The sequence below is a fragment of the Biomphalaria glabrata genome, chromosome 5, assembly GCF_947242115.1.
Source record: "Biomphalaria glabrata chromosome 5, xgBioGlab47.1, whole genome shotgun sequence".
NCBI classification, from domain to species: domain Eukaryota; kingdom Metazoa; phylum Mollusca; class Gastropoda; family Planorbidae; genus Biomphalaria; species Biomphalaria glabrata.
Genome location: NC_074715.1, coordinates 40,460,086 through 40,481,797, shown reverse-complemented (window position 1 = coordinate 40,481,797; position 21,712 = coordinate 40,460,086). Strand labels below are relative to the sequence as shown.

General features: G+C 38.4%; 1 protein-coding gene across 5 annotated transcripts in view; it reads left to right on the top strand.

Annotated features, from left to right (window-relative positions):
• The window catches only part of LOC106064992 (tetraspanin-18-like), a 252,594-nt gene that overhangs the window by 118,326 nt on the left and 112,556 nt on the right, over nucleotides 1-21,712 (top strand). For 2 of the 5 annotated variants that reach the window (XM_056029261.1, XM_056029260.1), the window contains exon 1: nucleotides 13,939-14,390. The exons of the other annotated variants lie outside the window; for them this stretch is intronic. The gene's annotated coding sequence lies outside the window, so the exon portion shown is untranslated. Of the gene's footprint in view, nucleotides 1-13,938; nucleotides 14,391-21,712 lie in introns of those variants that run through there. 5 annotated transcript variants of the gene reach the window in all.

The following is a 21,712-nucleotide window of genomic DNA, read 5'->3' as shown; positions in this document are numbered from 1 at the left end:
TTGTCCGCTAGAAGATTCACTACATCTCAGATGATGTCCGCTAGAAGATCCACTACATCTCAGATGTTGTCCGCTAGAAGATCCACTACATCTCAGATGTTGTCCTCTAGAAGATCCACTATAATCAGATGTTGTCCGCTCTATGATCCACTATATCTTGTCCGCTATAAGCTATATAACAATTGTATTTCAAAACCACCCAATAGAACATGCAATACACAATACTAGGATAAATAGTTTTACGTTTGAAGAAATTAACATAGAGTAGAGAAGGATTGGCTCAAAGCATGTTTTCAAGAAAGCAAAAGAAGTATTCTAAACTGGACCGTGACCAGGCATTCAGTCTGGCTAATATTAAGGCTGTGGCCGAGAACTGATTCCCCACTTCTCCCACGTCCAGCGGCTGGACTCACCTTCACCCTCCTATTTTCCCCCTTCCCCCCCCCCTCCAAGCTGCACCTCTGTAATGATGTGCAACATGGCGTGTATCGATTCCGATTGCTAGGACTTGCCAATTTCAAAGCCAGTGATTACACTTGTTTGACCTAGTGCCAAAATTGACCGCCATGGCGATGATTGTTGCTGGGGCTTTAAAAAAAAACAACTCTATTCGTTTAGCCATGTTTACCTTCAGTTCTGTTTGTTGCGTTAAGTCCTAGTCCCCGTTTGATACTGTGACGAGTGCTTTCACTCAGGCGGCTTGATTGGTCAATGTTACTAGAACAATGAGATAATATCGACAGTGTACTTCCCGATATGACATTACGCTGTGATAAAATAGGTTCATTATTTTTCGTCATGCGTTAGCATTTTATTTATTTTTTTCCAAGTTTCTCGCCACCATTTAGAAACGATGAATTCTTCCTAGCCCAATCCTTCTGAGGGCAAGTTCCAACTCGGGACCATCGAGATGAGAGTCACATGACCAGGTAACCATCCGGATATAACAGGATATAGCTTTCAGTCGGTGTGACTTTTATTTTGCTCCTGTGATATTTTCATGTCTTTCGAAGTATCCATTTCTAGCAAGTTATCTCTTTTCAACTGACTACATTCAGTAATAACAAAGCTCTAAAATTGCCATCAGATGTCCAATTGTTTACTTTAAAATGTGAATGGCGCAGGTTTAGATTTGTACACAGTGTCAGATAAAAAGGCAGTAATGGCATTACTAGAGCGAAGTGTCAGGATAAACTCTTCTGTTTAATCTATTTAAGTGTCAAGATAAACTTTTCTGTTTAATCTATTTAAGTGTCAAGATAAACTCTTCTGTTTAATCTATTTAAGTGTCAGGATAAACTCTTCTATTTAAGTGTCAAGATAAACTCTTCTATTTAAGTGTCAGGATAAACTCTTCTGTTTAAGTGTCAAGATAAACTCTTCTATTTAAGTGTCAGGATAAACTCTTCTATTTAAGTGTCAAGATAAACTCTTCTATTTAAGTGTCAAGATAAACTCTTCTGTTTAATCTATGTAAGTGTCAAGATAAACTCTTCTGTTAAATCTATTTAATCTTTTACCTTTCCGTGTTTGGATTGACTTTCTGTTTTTGTGTATTTTTCCAAATCTACACATCTGTCTAGTGCAGCCTCGTACTGAAAGCATTGCCATTACTTTGCATGGCTTGAAAAATGGCTTCTATACTAGTGGAAAAAGCTTAATTGACTCACACCACGTGATTGTACACAACCATTATATCATTCACTGAACCAGTTTATCACCTCCGCCTCTTCAACCCATCTAGTCACGGGTAAGCCTGAGCGCTCAAGCTTTTAGTCTGTCCTCCACTTTGAAGTATACATGACTAATTAGTCAGTCACTAAGTCCGGAGAACCTCTTCGAGCCACTGGACTAGCACTAAATGAGACCTTTCATAAAGCAAATGATATTGCAACACCACCACATATCCACCACATATCCACCACATATCCACTCCTCATTCATTCAATACTCCTTCCCCCAAGCGCAAACACACTCACAATTATGCTCTCTATAAGCAGTATTGACGTCACAGTACAAGGCACTCCCGATGTCATAAATTATCACTGTACTCTTCCACGGCATCTCGGGCTCCCCAAGGGATGTCTCTAGCATCGGATTCGATTACTTAAGCCCCTAATCCGTGAATAATTCATCAGCTGGTTGCTGTTTTAAGGAAATGATAACTGAATAGTTGAACGGCACCTGTAAACGCTAGACTTTTTTTGTTTGTAAGGAAATGAATTTGTTGGGAGGGGGGAGGGGGCTACATTGCACAGTAGAGTGTATCACTTTAATAGGATGTCACTGGAGATTACAGTTGAGTGGGCCAGACATTTAGTTGGACATTTGTGAAGTCTGTATGTCTGGTGAGACATTTAGTTGGACATATGTGACGTCTAAATGTCGGGTGAGACATTTAGAATAGATGGACACTTGTGATGTCTGTGTGTTGGCTGGGCGAGACATTTAGTTGGACATTTGTGACGTCTGTATGTCTGGTGAGACATTTAGTTGGACATATGTGACGTCTAAATGTCGGGTGAGACATTTAGAATAGATGGACACTTGTGATGTCTGTGTGTTGGCTGGGCGAGACATTTAGTTGGACATTTGTGACGTCTGTATGTCGGGTGAGACATTTAGTTGGACCTTTGTGACGTCTGTATGTCTGGTGAGACATTTAGTTGGACATATGTGACGTCTAAATGTCGGGTGAGACATTTAGAATAGATGGACACTTGTGATGTCTGTGTGTTGGCTGGGCGAGACATTTAGTTGGACATTTGTGACGTCTGTATGTCGGGTGAGACATTTAGAATAGATGGACACTTGTGATGTCTGTGTGTTGGCTGGGCGAGACATTTAGTTGGACATTTGTGACGTCTGTATGTCGGCTGAGACATTTAGATGGACATTTGTGAAGTCTGTATGTCGGTTGAGACAATTAGAATAGATAGACACTTGCGATGTCTGTGTGTTGGCTGGGCGAGACATTTAGTTGGACATTTGTAAAGTCTGTATTTTGGGTCGGTGAGACATTGAGTTTGACTTGTATGATGTCTATATGGGGCGAGGTAGATGAATAATAACTGACCTCCGAACATATGTATAATGAGCAAAATACAAATAATATTTAAAACAAAAAAAACGGCTTAAGTTGGGGGAAGTACTACACATTTACAGACATAATTCTCAATACTGTAAGATTTAATTCGCTTTTTGCTATATCAAACAAAATTAGTTGATTACCACTAATTAATTATTAATTAATAGGTTAATTACTGATTCATGTTTTGTTAGGGACAATTGTGCAAAGTTTCAACTTGAACCGAGAATGGGAAATGGGAGAAATAACGTGTACAAATTTGTACCAGACAGACTGACAGACATAATGTGATGATGTAAGCTTTGTAAAATTGGAGTGCCAAAGAATACAAGGAAGAATTGATTTATAGACACTACACATTGATTAGGAGGCGTCCTGGCTGAGTGGTAAAGTGCTTGACCTATGAACTGAGGGTCCGGGATTCGAATCCTGGTGAAGACTGGGATTTTTAAACTTTGGGATCCTTAGGGAGCCTCTAAGCCCACCCAGCTCTAATGAGTACCTGACATTAGATGAGGAAAACTAATGGCCACATGATACCCTAGCTTTGGGCCACATAAACAGATGGCCTTTACGGTCTTTAAAGGGAACTATTTCTTGTATATGTACATACTGATTAATGAAATAAACAAATATATATAGTGAAAGTGTATTTCGTTGAAGTTACCTTGGATGTCTTGTAGTGCTGAGCCCAAAGATTTCTCGTATTTGTTTCTTCAATACCCAGAATAACCTGTGGAGATACTGACTGTATCAAGTTCTAAAAGAAAAAAAAAATGCGATACTCGATTGCTCGACATATTTCCATTAAATAATACTCTTAGTTATTTTTCCATTTTTTTGTCTGCTCTTGGCATCATACAGTAAGCTTAAGATTTTCAATTTCTTGGGTTGTTTCCCTTCGAAAGACTAACGTGTCGTCTGACTTATGTTTACATCACATCGATCGATGTTTCCTGAGGTATTTTTTTTCCCTTCACTCCCAGTGTTTAATGTAACGTCATGGAGTTATCTGCCCAATAATGATTCTTCATTTTGTGCGCCAGTAGCGTAGGACATCCACTTTTGTCCTTCTTTGTGTCTCCTTTAGTTAGTCTAACTATGCTATGGTCTATGTGTAATAGGGAATTAATTAGTTCAGTATAATTTAAACTAATCATTTGTTATGTTTTTGTTATTTGGGACATAACATTCATTATCTCAAGATTTGTTGGAAAGAAGAAATACAGTCTGTAGTGTTAGTGGGCAACTAAAAATATTAAATGTTTGGGAGGAGGGTGTAGAGATAAATGAAACAAGTAAAAATGTACAAACAATGTGAAAATGTGCATTGAACCTTTCAGCACACCATTGTTCGTTCTATGCAATGTTTGAAGTGGACAGAGACACAGCTTGACGTGGGACAGAGGTTTTGAAATAGCAGATACGTGTTACAAAAATACCTAGACAAAAAACACCAGATTCAGAATACGGAAATAGAGAAGATCGACTAATGAACTGGAAATGTCGGTCAAGGATTATAAGATTAAAAAGATTAAAAGATATCCTCTGTACGTCAAAAGGTTAGGAAATAAAATCCAAAACTAGCGTTCAGTAGTTTCTATGATTCATTATAGTCCAGACTTTATTGGATTTAGTTTGATTCTGTTGTTGTTTTCATTCATTCCTATTAATGTCAACTTATAATCTTGAGTCTTATATTTTGTGAAGTCAACTGTGCTCGTGCACTATAAATAGATCATAGACTACACATTGAAAACACACCAAAGACGGATGACATCGAAGTCCTAGCACACACACACAAAGTCATTACAAGCAAAATTGTATTATATACCTTCCGGTACAGTCACTGTGGGCTGTATCCGGTACAACTTCCGGCACAGCCTCCGGGTGCGTCATGCTCAAACAAGTGTCTCCATCTGATATTTCTAACAACACAACTTCTATGTGACCTCAGAGCACGTGACCTCAGAGCACGTGCAGGTGAGGACGAGATGAAAGGGCGTTGTTGCAGAAAAGCGGTTCTCAAAATGTTCTTTCTCAATGTAATTTTCTTCATTGTTAATGCGAAGCTTAGCAACAGACTCACAATGTCTCTCTCTCTCTCCTCTTGTTAAAAACAGTTCTACACTTACTGACTCTAGATCTATTAGAGATGTGTACATTAAACTAAACCATTTCAAGGACCTAACTTTAAGGTTGCCAAGAAAATAAGAAAAAAAAAAAGGATATAATTGTAACTATATCTCAATGCTTAGAAGTTGATATTCCTTTTAGTCTTCTTTATTACCGCTAAAAAGTTTCACTTTTTTTAAAATAAGTTTAACGTCATAGAACGACAGTTGTCTACAAGTACAAACATGGAGTTAGTTTAAAGTCACAGAACGACAGTCGAACACTCGTTCTACATTGGAGTTAGTTTAAAGTCACAGAACGACAGTCGAACACCTCTCCTACAATGGAGTTAGTTTAAGGTCACAGAACGACAGTCGAACACCTCTCCTACAATGGAGTTAGTTTAAGGTCACAGAACGACAGTCGAACACCTCTCCTACAATGGAGTTAGTTAAAGGTCACAGAACGACAGTCGAACACCTCTCCTACAATGGAGTTAGTTTAAGGTCACAGAACGACAGTCGAACACCTCTCCTACAATGGAGTTAGTTTAAGGTCACAGAACGACAGTCGAACACCTCTCCTACAATGGAGTTAGTTAAAGGTCACAGAACGACAGTCGAACACCTCTCCTACAATGGAGTTAGCTTAAAGTCACAGAACGGAAGAGCTCGGATAATTTGATTCTGCGATGCTAAAAGGAAATACGTATCTTATCAACACCGTATACACCACGATGCTAACTATTTATAGCCTTCCTTAACAAATGAAGATCTCTAATAAGTATTGTTGTATTTATGGAATTCAAGAAGTCGCATTCAAAATAAAGTACACTCCACAAGGTAACCATACCGTCCTACTGCACGATTTCAGGTTCCTCTAAAAGAAAACAAAAAACTGGCCATCTAATGCACTGACTTGGCTTTGTTGACATCTTTTCACTTGCTATTCAAATGATCTCCAGTGCAACTTTCAGCCCTTAAGTGTGATAGTGTTCGTCTTTATTTGTATAGCTCAGAGCGAGAAACTCTGCATATCTACACATTCATGTCCTTCACTGTACTGTCAAGAGAGAAACTCTGCATATCTACACATTCATGTCTTTTACTGTACTGTCAAGAGAGAAACTCTGCATATCTACACATTCATGTCCTTCACTGTACTGTCAAGAGAGAAACTCTACATATCTACACATTCATGTCTTTCACTGTACTGTCAAGAGAGAAACTCTACATATCTACACATTCATGTCCTTCACTGTACTATCAAGAGAGAAACTCTGCATATCTACACATTCATGTCTTTCACTGTACTGTCAAGAGAGAAACTCTGCATATCTACACATTCATGTCTTTCACTGTACTGTCAAGAGAGAAACTCTGCATATCTACACATTCATGTCTTTCACTCACACATACACATTTAAATGGATCCCTGCTAACGATACGCATGCCAGGAAGTTTAATAAATGCGAATAGAAAATGGAATGGATGCTTGAAACAGCCAGGAAAACCAACGACTTAGCAAAGTTTAAGTCATTGATTGACATGCATGACTAGATTGACATGTGAAATACGTAGGACGTAATTATCTTCCTTTTTGAAGTGACGTCTGTAATCTATCTGTATCCCATAGATATCCCTTATAAACTATACATACGCAGAAGAGTACAACTATTTCAACCTTTCAATGTTCATACATCTAAAAGTAGGTCTGGGAGTGAACTCCTTGGAGCGGACATTATGTACTGACAAAATTATGACAAATCTTAAGAGAGCCAAATGTTGGATGCGAGTTGCCAGGTCGTTCGAATGGCTCTGTTTGTAAACATTGAAGTCCAATTAAACGCGAACACAGGGGCGCACAAATCCACGTACCGGTTCTTTCAGACACTTGTTGCACCCAGTGGCGTAACAGCTGTAGCTCTTGGAGTTTTAAAAGACGCTGCTTAGTCTGCTGGCTGAATTGAATTCCTTGGTGGCGCGTATGGGGGTCATAGTTCGTTCATCTCTCGTCTAGACTGCAGTCTGTTCAATGGCATCGTCTGCTGCTATTACAATAAGTAACCTAACGATCGGTGATATCGTGAGTTTGGGGGGGGGGGGGGAATGGTGAATTATATAAACAAAAAGGATTAGCATTAAAAGTGGTGAGTCCTCTCTCACTCACACAAGGACCACGGGAGATAATCTATGATTTACAAAAAACTGTTTTAAACAAAATAAAAATATTTAACTTTTTGTTTGGTGAATGTAGGCCAGTTAATTGGTTGAGTAACCCTGACATGCTGGACATCCTCTCACAGCTTCCTCTGCTTTTGGAGTAATAAACAAAATAATGTAGTCACGTGTTAGCTAGTACTATACACATATACACAAATCTATTTAACGCCCTCCTTAACCTCCTCCATCTTTTTACAACCAAATTACAACTTAAGAGTCAGGCGCTAAAACAAAATAATCAATCCATAAAATGTTATTTACCAATATATATAGTTTGTAAATAAATATATTAATAAATATTATTATTTTCATTACTTCGTTCACAATTAAGCCAGAAAATTATTAATTCAAATCATATCCTATGACTTGAAGTTGCCTCCCTTGCTTACACAGCCAGCGGATATGACGTTGATTCCAAATATATCCATCCAGGCGGCGACGTGCTTGGGCCAATGCTTTCTGTTTTCTTTATTCGCCTTCATTTCTCATTGAATGTTCGTCTCAAGTAGTTTGTCTGCTACTCTGAATGACCTGGAGTATTGACTCGGTGGTCAGTTAGTGGTCACTTGCTGGACTTATTTCGGACTGCTCTTCTTTTCGAAAGCCAACACACACAAAAAGTCCGCAAACATTTTTACAAATTGCCGAAGCACTTAGTAACGTTTAACTTGAAAGGAGAATGTAAGTCACAATAGCAGTATGGAATATCACCAGACATCAGCCATACTTATAAAGTCTTGGGAGTGTCCATACTTCAGTTGATCTCAGTCGTCCACTCCTTGTCTACATTTAGGTTTTTTTAATATCCTGTGTACATAAGAAACAAAAAATCTTTTAACCCTTAAAACGCGTGTTGTAGTTTAGCCTCTAAATATCAGGATTGTGTATGCACTCATTGTAAAGCAGTTCAGTACTTTAAGGGTTAAGCAATAACTCAGAGTAAGAAAGAAAAAAAGAAGTGAAAACGATATAGTCAAATGTAGGGAAGATACAATGGAACAAAGGAGAGAGTTTTTTTAAACGCAAATAAACAATGTCACTGGCGCTATATCGAAAGATCACTGCTGCCTTATAATTTAAAAAAAAAATACTTAGTCATAAAAATTAGATTTTGCAATGCTGAAAAGTACAACAAATTATTATTTTGTTACTAACGTAGCTTCTGGATGCTTCCGTATTCTGTACACCGGAGACACCAAAAATGGCCTCCATTTAAGAAAATCCTCAAATAGTTTACATACATATTGTTATAAACCTGGTGGTGGCACAGAGAGGGGTAGTGGTGTGTGTGTAGTCAGCCGACGCAAATCGCCCCAGGCCAGCGCTAGACGAGCGGTCAACCGTGACGAGTTACGACGATCGGCCGAGACGAGTGTCAACAAGAGAGTTCGGGAAGGATCGCCGACGTGAACAGAGCTCAGGGACGTCACGGGCGTTGTAGTCATCTGACCACCTAGAAACGTCGAGCGGCGTTCTGTCCGGTTCGAGAAGGCCAGTAGGGACCCTATATAAGAGCGGAGGCGACGCAGTCAAGACGGTTCAGAAAGCGGGTTCACGACAGGAGTTCAGAACACGGTCGACTACAGCACAGTTCAACGGTGTGGTTCTGTACGGAGCATTACGACGGTTCAGTGCGGAGTACTGTCAAGTACAGTTGAGACGAACGGCGTCTTGATCTTGGTCTGTGATCGAGTCCGACACAACGAGCCCAAGTGTGTGAAGTCAGTCCCGAACTGCTGAACCCAGTGCAAGCCAGGAACGAGACGGAGAGGCCAGTGCAAGACTTGATACGGCGGAACGGTGTTATCGGAGAGATATTTGTTATCGCAGAGCTATTTGTACTGTTCTACGTGCTGCCGATTGTACAGTATTGGCTGTTATTTATGGACATTAAACCTTTACTTTATTTTGGAGCCCTGACTTGTCAAGTTCTTTAAGTTGGTGGTGTATGGTGCAGTTTGCAGAGAGCCTGGATAGTGAGATTCGTAACAATATATATAAAAATGTGGACAAATCTCAATAAGTGTGATATTAATTAGTAATAAATTATTTTATTTTCATGCATTTTACCCCTCGTTAGCTGTAAGGAACACACTTTGAATGTCAATCAGGAATGAATCGTGGCTACTTACAAACGATCGGGCACTCCCAGCCTCGTTTTCGTATTGACATGAATAGGTGAACAAATCCGCCTTTCTCATCCTGTGACATCCTGACAGACAGACAGACAGGATTGTGCATACTCTTTGACTTTTATGACTAGTAGGAAGGACCAGTGTTAACATGCTGACTGGCTGAACTAACAGACTTGTTGAAATACAGGACGTTTCAGTGTCTTCATGGTGATCTCCGAATGTCTTTCATCTCATGAACATGGAGACACTACAGCTGCATATGCATTTGCAGTTCAACAATAAAGTTAGTTGATGTCATTTGTTTAATGATTTGCTTTGTGTAGCTTCAATGTGGGGGGGGGGGGGGGAGGGGGGTTGAAAGAAAAGAACCACCATGCAAACATGTCTGTGACCCAACGACTAGTCTAAATATCAATATCTCCTCCTTCGTCCTCAAAGCTGTGAACAATCTCATTTCCTATGAATTCGAAGATGGTCTTACCCTGGCACACAAGGCACGGGACGATTGAGTCTGTTACATTTTGATTCACGGCTTTTTGTTTTGTTTTTGTTGTTCGTACTTTGCTGATGGCTGATCTCATTAGCTCGTCTCTCAAACTACCGACCTTCACGTCTTCACGTCAAGAGGAGTGATCAAGGCCTAGAGTTTCCCATTCGTGGATTCAATTTCACGTTCTTTGAGAACCTCGAGAGTGTCCTATCTCTTTTGTTGGCCTTTCTTGAGCGCGCTTTCTAGCACAAATCCCAATAGACAGGTCTTTTGAGGCGGCGATTTTCAGGCATACGGACTACGTTGTTGGGAACATTGGACTGTTGCGTGGACACTGTAATGCAGCGGTTCTCAACCTTTTAAGCTCCGCGACCCCTTTTTTACTATCCCCCGCTCTGCCGCGACACCCCCCCCCATACATACACAGCAATAGAAGAATACACAAAATATAATCCATATTTATTAACCCCGACCCCTGACAAATCGTCAATCGGCGCTTCAAGGGGTCGCGATCCACAGGTTGAGAACCCCTGCAGTGTAATGTCTTAAATTTTGGTAGGTTTTCATACCAATTCATCTGGTAAATCTTTCTTAGACAGCAAAGATGGGAGGAGTTTAGCTTTTTGTTTGTGGCGGGAATATAAAGTCAAGTACTCTGAAGCTTATGAAAGTGAGGAAAGAAGTACAATTACACTCGAAGGATCACGCGTTTTTATTTCTAGGTTTGAAAAGTAGTTTAAAAGAGTTTTCTTAGTCAAAGTCGGTCTATTGTATACCTTCCAGCAGTGTTCTGGTACATGGAGATTGTCAAATAGCAAGCTCTCTAAAATCTTCTATGTATCTAATGCTATCCTAAAGAGCTTTCTAAAATCTTGTATCAGGGCTATCTCAGCAAGCTCTCTGAAATCTTCTATCTCATAAAGCTGTCTGAACTGTGGAATCTTGGCTAACTGAGCAAGTTCTCTGAGACCAAAAAGATTCCGCCGCTGCAGTTGTCTCTACTGTCTCAGACTTAGCTCATTGCTATTCATGCTTTCACTTGACCTTCTTCTATTCGTTCAGTTCCGGACTGATGCTAGGACAAGAGGGCTGAAGGTGGGAATGGTCTGGTGTGTGGTTACTCAGTGAACTGTACTGATTACAATCTGGCTTTGTAATAGAACCGTTGTCAGTAACTCTCTCTCTCTCTCTCTCTCTCTTTGTTTCTGTCTCTCCCTCTTTCTTTCTTTTGTTTGTGACCTGGGGGGGGGTAATTTTTTTTCAAATCAATTTTAAGTTAGTCATTACACACATGTACACACACATACATACATAAATAAACACATAAAAACATAAATACATACATGCATAAATACATAAACACATACATGCATGCATACATACATAAATACATAAATACATACATGCATACATACATACATACATACATGCATACATACATACATACATAAATACATACATGCATACATACATAAATACATACATACATACATACATACATACATACATACATACATACATACATACATACATACATACATACATGCATATACACATACATAAATACATACATGCATACATACATACATTTATACATACATACATACAAACATACATACATACATACATAGATTCATACATAAGTATACAAACATACATACATAAATACATACATACATACATACATACATACATACATACATACATAAATACATACATACATACATACATACATACATACATACATACATACATACATACATACATACATACATATACATACAATTTTGTATTTCTTATCAATCTGAGAAAGAAGGAGCAAGAAAACTATTTCATAAAATTATTTTTTTTTAGGTTGAAATTAAATATTGTCTGTATTTCATCATCATTGTTTGTGTTGTTGACAAATTGATGCTCGCTTATAATTCTGTTGTTCAAGATTTAAATTTAAAAATACTAATAAATAATTCAAGGATGAAGCCATTTTCTTTTAGATTAAAAAATATGCATTAATATCATTTTAATTACTTGAAGAAATTATTTCACACAACTAGGTTTAGGTGATATAACAAAAATGAACATCGTGTTATATAAGTTTGTAGTGAGTTGATGTAGAGATTTATTCGCTTCTAAATTTTGAATTCCAAATAGTTTTCAAGGTTACACGCTCATGCGATAAATGATTATTTTGCTGTGATCTACACACCAGCGATGGTGTCAATAGTCAAGAAGTATCGAAATCATATATTGTGTGAATGTTGGGATTAGTGCTGGTATTAGAGATGGTATTAGAGGTGATATTAGTAGCAGGGATGGTAGTAGTGATGAGGAGAATCAAAGTACTGTTGTAGTACAGATGGTAGAAGTGATGGTACTGGTCATAGCAGAACTGATGACAATATCACTAGAGCTTTTCAAATGTTTGAATTCAAAGTAATATATTCAGATTATAAGAATGAGACTGAGTATACAGATACAATACAGACATCTTGATGATTGGTTATTAAGAGAATACAAAGAAACCTTTGAGTCGAGTGCGGGGATACCCGCTGAAAGCATTTTTCAAAATAGCCAAATTTAATTAGTTTTCATTTTGACCTGTTACCTAGTATTTTTTCCCTTAAGAGAGAGCCGTTTTCGTTCGAAATTTATGTGTATGGTCTACTTTTCGAACCCATGAAGAATTCGCAATTATTAAAAAAAATACTTTATTAAAAAAAACAAAGCTTTTACTATTTTTACGAAGTGTAATTGTATCAATTAGTTTGGATCAGTCATTTTATTAAATCTGTAATAGATCTAGACCAACAACAATATATCTGTGCGTTAGAAATATTTTTACCAATTGTTTCTGTTTAGCTCTATTTCATGCGTTTTCAATAGGCCATGATCCTATCACTTGTCTGGACCAGATGGGAAACGGAGAGGGGAGGGGAGAGGGAAGAAAGGAATATCTGGGTGGATTTTTTACCGCAATCGCTTTTTAATAACATTGATATAAAAAAGGGAGGAAAGACTTGAATTCGAACTCATGTCTGAAGCCTACATACTAACCACTCTGCTAGGGAAGTGTTTATGAAAATAGAAGATTGTATAGTTATCTAGTGTTAGTTTCAGATAGACAGAGAGAGTGAGTTGAAAGCTTTGTAAAAATACGTAAGAATTTGAAGATTAAACAACAGGAGAAAAAAACAAAACAACTCTCAATGTAAGATGTGTAATGAAACCCCAACAACATGTGAACAGATTTGAAGAGTTTCAACTGAGCAATCAGTGTTGGGCTAGTCTTTAGTTCATGATGTCGATATTGAGTTCATTCTTTTTTTTTTTTATCATGTGTCCAAAAAAATAAATAAATGAAAATGACGTGTAAATATGTATGAATGTTTTGTTGACATAGACTTCCGTCACCCACCTATATAGTAACAACCTGTGAGGTTGTGGCACGAGACGTAAACAGCTCCACCCCCGCACCCTTCCCTTTGATCAACGAGTTGCTCCTTCGCCACCACGTTGCCAAAAACTGAGTAGGGCGCCTTTTCCCCGCGATAGGTTCGTACGTGCATCCCCCCCCTCGCTCCCTCCTCGGCTTTTGTCTTTGCGTGAGGAGACCATCTATGTGTCAAACAGAGGAGGGAGGGGGGAAGCGAGCTCTGGGCGTGTAGGGGGAAGTGTGGGGTCAAAACTACATAAAAAAGAGGGGGGGGGGTGAGTAAAAAGGGGTGAAAGGGTGGAGTTGAAGGTGGAGGCGCTGGCAACGGCGGTACCAGAGTGGGGTGTTAAAGGACAAGAGAGACAGAGGGGGAAAAAAAGGCAGCGCGGGCAAGTGATAAGGAAGACTGTAATGCAGCAGACGGCCTATGTCGGCGATACCTGCAGTTGTCGTTCCTCGCTAGCAGTTATCTCTCCTCGCTAGACGTGGGAATCACTCTAAGTTTTTGTGTGTGTGTGGGTTTTTTTTAAAAACCAAACAACTTATGTTTATGGTTTTTTTTTCCGCCCAGTGTTCTCTATTTCTTGATCCTGGCCATTGTTCCTTAGATTTGGGTTTACAAGCGTGCTCAAAGCTTTTGTGAACTTATCAGGATTTCTGAGAGGATTCTGGGAGATTTTTTTCCATGAAAAAAATGTGTTGATAGTCTGCATTTGGTCCAAAACATTGGCCATTATTTTCAATTGTAGAATAGTGTGTGGGGAAATAGGGCTGTATGTATTTATAAATTAAAATCGGAAATTCCTGTTTTATATTCGGCTTACAGTGTGGATATTAAAGGAAAATGTCTTCTCAAATTGTTGACTAAAGAAAAACAAACAGGATATACATTATACCGAATCAAATGGTAAAATAGTAATTAAACAAATTATGTCTCAGACATGATGTCGCAGCTAGTTATTGATAACGTCATGGTTTAATTTGATAGTATTATGGTCTAGTCTAGCCTCTTCATAGTTTAATTTAGTTACATTGTGGTAACCACGTCATGGTTCATTTTGTTCATATCATGGTTTAGTATACGCATATCATTGTATAATTGAGTCACACAATGATCCAATCCCATATGGTTATTTTTTTGGTCTAGTTTAGTTACATCATGGTCTAATCTAGTTACATCACGGTCTAATATAGTAACATATTGATTTCATGTAGTGGTAGTATTTTCACTGAATGCTGTTGGATATCTTTATTAGTCATCAAGCCGATGGGAAGATTTTATTGTGTTGTTATTGACCTTACGCTAAGCGTTTGTCTAGATGTCCGAAACACGCTAAGCGTTTATACAAACGATTGTCTCGCTAGGATTCTTTTCCTTTTCACTCGCTTCCCTTTAATACACGAATACTTGCCGCTCTGATTTCTTTTCAACTTAATGGCGGCTGAAAGAATTGAAACTAAATGCAGGCTCAAGTTATTTCATTAATTCCATTTGCAAATATTCATTTTCACATAATTAATTCAAATTAGGGACCAACAGTACAAACACACACACACACATAATAATACATTAACGTAAACTAAATGATATACACACATACATGACAAACTGTTACAAACTTAGAAACATATTTGTAAGAGTTTCTATATTTTGAAATCTAATGAGCGAATAATTTGAAGGGCGTCCGTTTATATGGGTCACGTGGGTTATACGTCAATGTTGCCAAGAACTGCTTCTATTCTAGTAGCTTCCAGTTTTTACACTAAAGAGTTTATTAAGGGAAATAATTGATTTCCGTAACCAGAAAAATTAGAGAACTTTCGATTTAAATTGGGTCGACAAGCTTATGTCGGGGTCCATTCAGTCTATAAGTTTTAAGCCTACTTTTGTGAATCTATCCTAAAATTAGTATTATAAAGTGTAATTATTGAACGATATATAGAGTTCTTCAATCTTCTGTGATTTCCACTTGAAGGATTAAACTGTGATTTCTTTACCTTTAAAAGGATCTCTGGTATACAACTGGACATCTGGTGAAAAGATTTAACTTATGTAAATGTGTGTGTGGTTGTGTGTGTGTGTGTGCGGTTGTCCATATACATGTGAGCGTATGTTACTAATCAGGCAGCTCCAACATGTAATTAATTGATGAGCTGGGGTCAAATCCGTGCCTGAAGTGTTTTTTTTTAATTTATTTTTTATTCTTGATGTTTGATGTGTCAGGAGTATTCCCTCTTCCCCACCTGTATCACCCATCGTCCATGATCTGACAGCGCTTCTTCCTTGTTTTCCTCCCCATGGTGAATAAATAGCATGATCTGTCAGAGCGCCCTGGATTCTTCCTTTAGCGCTACGCTAATTAAATATTTTCATGTCTTGGCGCCAGTTTCTTATTTCCCTAGTGTGTGTAGCAATAAAGTCTAAACGAACAGACTTGTACACACAGACACAGAAACACACTGTGAGACCGAGACACTCACAGTGAGACACAGAGAAAGACAGACACACAGTCACAGAGAGAGACACACAGAGATATATATTTTCATTAACCAATGGATCTACCTACATCCGGTCTTTGACGTACGAATACATTTGGCTATGTAGCTAGTCACTTTATACAGTCGGTCATTAGTCTGATCACAAATCATGTCGTTCTAAAAGCTAGTCACTCGATAAAGCTAGTTGAATGATAGGTGGGGGCCAAAGAGTGAGTCCCTTAGTACAGTCGGTCATAGATCAGTTTATTGAGACTAAAGGCAATGTGAACAACACTTTGAACTTTTTATTATAGTATATGGTTAAAAAAAATAATAATAATTTTGAATGATAATGTAATCATAAGGTTGACCTTTTGACCTGATGATGCGTAATCATTAAAGTCTTAGAATATAAATGAAATCTGATTATTGGCAGAGCTTGCATCATCCGGGCCACAATGATAGGAATCATTCAAATAGAATGGTCTATGTGTGTTTATATCATCTGGCGTTGGTATAACCAAATAGTTCAACAAATACTCTGACTATTACAACTTTATTTTGTTTTGTTTTATTCTTCAATATAGTTGTAACTGAAATGTTGGTGTTGTTTTTTGGTCTGACAAAAATATATTACAGTTACAGCGTCGGGGCTCATTTCTTGCATTGCTCTTGCATTAGTACTTTCAGAAGTTATTTAGGCGGGAAAATATTTTTTCTTGTCCTCTATTTATTTCTTGCTTTTGTTCATTTCCCCCCTCTCTAATCTCCCCTTTCTTTTTTCTCTCATATTCTTTTTATCTTTCTCTCTCTCTCTCCTTGTCACTATCTTTCTTTCTCTTCCTCCTTACGTAACTCTCGCTTGTCCTGTCACTCACTGACTGATCTGACTGTGTATGACTACATCTCTGATTACATCTTGAATCCATTAGCACACCAAAGAACAAAAAAAAACTACCACGACTTAGAATGTGTTCGTTTCTCTATGTGCGTGTGTTGGACTGATTTCTGTGGGTGTGTTGGACTGATTTCTGTGGGTGTGTTGGACTGATTTCTGTGGGTGTGTTGGGCTGATTTCTGTGGGTGTGTTGGACTGATTTCTGTGGGTGTGTTGGGCTGATTTCTGTGGGTGTGTTGGGCTGATTTCTGTGGGTGTGTTGGGCTGATTTCTGTGGGTGTGTTGGACTGATTTCTGTGGGTGTGTTGGGCTGATTTCTGTGGGTGTGTTGGACTGATTTTTGTGGGTGTGTTGGGCTGATTTCTGTGGGTGTGTTGGACTGATTTCTGTGCGTGTGTTGGACTGATTTCTGTGCGTGTTGAACTGATTTCTGTGGGTGTGTTGGACTGATTTCTGTGGGTGTGTTGGACTGATTTCTGTGGGTGTGTTGGACTGATTTCTGTGGGTGTTAAGATGCTAGAAGCCTGGGAGGGGGGGGGGAGTTTCAAACCTTCTGTTTCTCTCTCTATGTTCTACACCGTGTGAGTACTCCTGGCGTTTGTTGTGAGTTTCATACACTCTGTTGACGTAACACGTTTGAAAAAACAACGCTTTCGTTTTGCGCGTTTGACTGTGTGTAACGTGCGTGCGTGAGCGTAGATGTGTGTTATGTGTATGTGAGGGCGTGTGTGGGAAAGAGAGAAATAAAAAGAGAGAGCTCCAAGTCATTCTGTGTGTTTTCCTCCTGCTGGCAGGTGGCTAGATCTACGTAATGAAACGTATTCCCTGCTCAAACGAGCTTATCAAAGCACTTAGTATTATTAGTTGCAGTCGCAGTAGGTGAGCACCGCCCAAATGAAGACTTAATATTAAACACCTAACTAAACACTTAACTTAAGACCTAACTAAACACAAAACACTTAAGCCACAAAGTTTAAAGCTACATTGAGAATAAGAACTTGAATTAGGTTTTGACTCTTGCACCTACGGATGTATTGTACTACTCATGATGCAAGAAGTGATGTTTGATGCAAGTTGTAATGACATATCCAGTAAAATTCGGTTTATTTATTGGCTGCTACGTACATATTTATGTATCATTTGACTAGAGTGACACCAGTTGTAAAATCACCAAACTTTAAGACACTCCATGACAGAAGACTAAAGTAAAAAGTAGCGATAATACATAAAACACTGAACTTACAAATACATAAACACAACGCAATGAAATTCTCAGAAAGACACAAAGATAGCGGCACATTTCTTATTCCATTTGTGAGGACAAAGTCGTACAAGCGCTTCTACTTCCCTAGTGCGATTAAAGAAAGGAAAGGATTGCCCGAATCAACCATTGAAAACCAAGGACTTGGTAGAGTTAAAGTCTCTAAAGGATTGCCCGAATCAACCATTGAAAACCAAGGACTTGGTAGAGTTAAAGTCTCTAAAGGATTGCCCGAATCAACCATTGAAAACCAAGGACTTGGTAGAGTTAAAGTCTCTAAAGGATTGCCCGAATCAACCAGTGAAAACCAAGGACTTGGTAGAGTTAAAGTCTCTAAAGGATTGCACGAATCAACCAGTGAAAACCAAGGAATTGGTAGAGTTAAAGTCTCTAAAGGATTGCACGAATCAACCAGTGAAAACCAAGGACTTGGTAGAGTTAAAGTCTCTAAAGGATTGCCCGAATCAACCATTGAAAACCAAGGACTTGGTAGAGTTAAAGTCTCTAAAGGATTGCACGAATCAACCATTGAAAACCAAGGACTTGGTAGAGTTAAAGTCTCTAAAGGATTGCCCGAATCAACCATTGAAAACCAAGGAATTGGTAGAGTTAAAGTCTCTAAAGGATTGCACGAATCAACCAGTGAAAACCAAGGACTTGGTAGAGTTAAAGTCTCTAAAGGATTGCCCGAATCAACCAGTGAAAACCAAGGACTTGGTAGAGTTAAAGTCTCTAAAGGATTGCCCGAATCAACCAGTGAAAACCAAGGACTTCTTAGAGTTAAAGTCTCTAAAGGATTGCCCGAATCAACAATTGAAAACCAAGGACTTGGTAGAGTTAAAGTCTCTAAAGGATTGCCCGAATCAACAATTGAAAACCAAGGACTTGGTAGAGTTAAAGTATCTAAAGGATTGCCCGAATCAACAATTGAAAACCAAGGACTTGGTAGAGTTAAAAAATGTTAATTAACATGTACATCTAGATTAACTCATGGATACGTGTAGGATGTAATTATCTTCTGTTTTAAAGAAACGTCTGTAACGTATAAGATAAGAGTAGACTAGCGGATATGAGAGATATTCTCTAAACAAGTCACGAAATATCTAAATGAAAATGACCTCATCGTTTACTGTCATAAGAAGAACCAATCTTTCCCATTGATGACAGAGTGAATATTTTGTTCAACGTCCAGGCCCTAGATGAATGATTTGTTTAAATGTTTGTATATTGTCAATACAGAAAGTGATGACAGTTCTCATTAAGGAATACAAATTTGATATAAAGGGATTTACTGCATAAAGTAATGAAGAGCAAGGACGATCAATTCAACTCACAAATCGCTAACTAAATAAATGCAAACGAAAGAGCTTTAAGAATTATGATTCTGCAGGACTAAAAAGGCGAAGTCAGATGATCACTGCCACTGGTTTATAAAAACACAAAGCTTATCACCACAGCGGATACACCAAAAAATAAGTTCTAGTACCAGGATGGATGGATGCGGCAGTTACAATGATCCAAAGTAATTCAAACATTGAACTTCAATAAGATGACTGTTGGACTAGGACTAGTTTAGATGCCCAGCTTTACAGTTTTGTATTGACTCAACATCAGGATTAACTGGTCCGCAGATAATTGTGTGTAACATGTTTTAGAAATTGCCATATCGCAAAATGTCTTACGGATATCCGCCCAATTTGTTTAGTCTTATAATTCAAAACTGTTCGAATCCTATACTCTTAAGCGAGCAATTCTTGTATGTATGTATGTATGTATGTATATATATTTATATGTATATATATATATATATATAAATTTTATTTCGAAAACGGCTCTAACGATTTTCTTTAAAATTTCAAGGTATGTGCATAATAGTGAGAAAAAAATTCTCAACTCATTGGCCACATCGGGAAAACTCGAGGTCGACCGTTATATCGGTTTGAAAATGCCTCATTATCGAAAAATTAATTTTGGCTGCAATGTTTTATGAATGAAAATTTTCCATGACGTAAACGGGAAAAATGCTGCTTACGTCACTAGGCTTACCGTAGTACACTAAAATATTTCTTTGCAAACAAGAACGAGTTTTAAAGGATCAATAGACCTAATTAAACATTTGCGCACCATCTTACTGTAGATTGATTTATTATAGAACTATGAAAGAAAAGTAATGAAATTAAATGTGCCGATATATGATTAGTTATTGTGTTTTAAGTGCTTAATAAGTTGTTTACTCTTTAATTGCGTAGAGCGGTGTAGATACCTTTTACATTGTTGTTTATTTTGCTGGTGACCTCCAGCTGTCTCGTTCTGAGGTTGCATGCAACCATGTGCTCTCTTCTATGTCAGCTAAGTCAAGTTTGCGCCATAAGCTGGTCTTTTAAGGGTTTCGGTGTTACGTCGACCACTTTTTAGCTCACCAAAAAATCCTGCCTTTGGCATGCGTTCGTCTGAGATTCGTCTCCCATACAGGATACTGCTCTGTCCAGCGTAACTGTCGGACTTAAAGAATTCCCTCTATACAAAGGCCGCGGATACACATTTGAGACCAAAAGAAAATTTGCTGCCGAGGACAGACGCAGACGCTAAAAGAAAATCTTAATCGAGCACCGCGGACAATGGTTATGCTTGCCCTGGATGTGGCAAGATATGCAGGTCACAGCTGCAATCCTCATTAATATTCGGACTCTAAGACAAGCCTTATTATTATTATTATTTTGCTGGTGAATTATTACCATGTGTTCATGCTTCAGTGTCTACCTCTCCTGTACCAAAACAAAGGAAATGGTCATAACACAGCTTCTCTGCGCCTTACTTGCTCACACTAAACATGATATCCATCTAGCGGTCAACCAGTTTGCGTACACTGCAGCCTCTTTTGATTTAACTATAAACCTCGGTAAAAAGCTTGGAGTTAGGGCCAGGAGAGATCTGAATGGATGGATGTGTAAAAGCAGGCCATAGCACCACTAGGATGGATGGATGGCAAAAGCCGGTATGAACTTCCTATAGTCCGACAGTCAGGCTGGGCAGGGCACGTATTTCCGTATGAGGGACGAACATATTGTTAGGCGTAACAGAGGTGCCCCACGGAAACGTTTCTTTAGAAAACTAATGCCATGATTTAAGTCTAATAAGAAAAAATGCGCCATTTTACTTTGTCACTAAGTGCATGTTTTACCATATAACGTAGAGAAGTTACATTGCAAAGACTTTCTTCCAAGCCAATAATAGTAAGCCTACAATAGTTTTACGCAAAAGATGGATTGTAAAACTATAAGACGGACGTGAGCTGTAGTTTGTCTAGACTATAGGAGGACTTAAAAGACTTTAAATTTAATCGACATGTACAATTAGGTCTACAATTAGAACTAACAGAACACTAAAACAACTCTTCAGATTAGTAGTCTTTATCCGATCGCTCATTTTCGTAATTACAAGAATATTCCCAAAATGACTTCGGGTATATAACCTTCCGAAATTATTTAACAGAGCGAGGTTCGGCCACCTGGTACAAAAATATTCTCAAAATGACTTCGGGTATATATCCTTTCTTGACAATTTATTCATCCGAGCGAGGCTCGGTCACCTG